This window comes from Nicotiana tomentosiformis, chromosome 12 (genome assembly GCF_000390325.3).
Source record: "Nicotiana tomentosiformis chromosome 12, ASM39032v3, whole genome shotgun sequence".
Classification (NCBI taxonomy): domain Eukaryota; kingdom Viridiplantae; phylum Streptophyta; class Magnoliopsida; order Solanales; family Solanaceae; genus Nicotiana; species Nicotiana tomentosiformis.
In genome coordinates, this window is record NC_090823.1 from 125343649 (window position 1) to 125345457 (window position 1809).

Below are 1809 nucleotides of genomic sequence, written 5' to 3' on the forward strand. Positions count from 1 at the left end.
AAAGCTAAGCTCTGCCTTCCCAATGCATGAGACTAAGCATTGTCTCCAAGCTTACACGAGATTAAGCATTGTCTCACATCTTGCATGAGGCTAAGCCCTGCCTCCTTGATTGCATAAGGCTAAGCTCTGCCTTCCCAATGCACGAGACTAAGCATTGTCTCCAATCCTGCACGAGACTAATCATTGTCTCCAAGCTTGCACGATATTAAGCATTGTCTCCCATCTTGCATGAGGCTAAGCCCTGCCTTCTTGATTGCATAAGGCTAAGCTCTGCCTTCCCAATGCACGAGACTAAGCATTGTCTGCAATCCTGCATGAGACTAAGCATTGTCTCCAACCTTGAACAAGACTAAGCATTGTCTCCAATCTTGCACAAGACTAAGCCTCGTCTCTCCTTGCATAACCACAAATGATGCGCTGTCCAAAACCTTGCATTATTCTCTTCTCTCGGGGCTAAGCTCTATCCCCGGTTCTACACGAGACTAAGCTCTGTCTTGTTTCATCTCAAGTATCATGTCTTTGTATCTCATGGGCTGAAGCATAGCCAAATTTTTCGAAGGCGTCATAGTCCGAAGGCATCATCCTCATAGCCGGAAGACACCATGCCATGGCCTAAGGATCTCTCAATATCGCACATCATTATTCAAAGGCATCATAGTTCGGAGGCACCATCTTCATAGCCCAAGAACATCATTTCATGGCCTGCGAATCCCCTATCTCATAATTCATGGCCCGGGACATCACGGTCTAAGGACATCATCCTCACCGTCCAAAGACGATCTCCATAGTCCAGAGGGAATTTGCATCAATGCTTAAATTTATGCAATAATCTATATGTATTTGTATGCATCATATTTTGAGTTTACAGGTGATCCAAGAAATAACCGTTCTCTTAACTGGAGCAATCTTCGCTCCGGTTTCCATACAACGTTCATGTCCAGCAATTATTTCAAATGTAACCAACCACCGTCTGTTACCCACTTCCATATGATAACCATTCAAATATCCATAACCATTCCCAGATATATCCGTTTACAATCTCGATATCGTCCTATCCAGAATATCTTGTCCGTTCTTACAATAACTCCATCGGTTTATTCCACCGTTGGATCCAAGACTACACATGGCATGATTCCTGTAAAACTAGGGATATGTAGGTAGCTCAGATACCAGGGTTCAGCCTATATTTTTCAAAATCACCCCATTCGGTCAAAATCGGTTATCATTTCTTTACCCGACAACTCTTTCATCCTTCCCGGGTAAAGAGGGGCAGCTGTTGATACCCGATTTTTCCCTCATATTTTCAAATATATATATACAAAATAGTACATATGCATCATCATTTAGTTTATAAGCATATAAAAGCATTTTTCTTAAAAAGGTTTTTTTATAATTTTTAAAGGTTTTAAATCAATTTATTTCTGCATTTTATTATATAAATATCCAATAATTACCCTACAAATTATTTTTATGATGATTTAATCATATAAACTTATCATGTATACCAATATGAGGTTTTAAATATTTTCAGTGCATTTATCATAATTACATTTGAATTGTTTAAGGTCAAATTGCACATTTTGCAATAATAGCCCATATGCATGTATAATTACCTTATTTATGCAGAAAATAATTTTTTATATTTTTATAATATTAAGCAATTATTTTTAATCATCTTAGTGCACAAATAATTTTTTTTGATTTTTATTAATTGAGTATTGGGTATTTAAATTCTGGCCCCAAATTTACCTTAATTTCGGACCTAAACTTCCTAATCCCAGCCCAATAACCTCTGAGCCCAAACCAAAT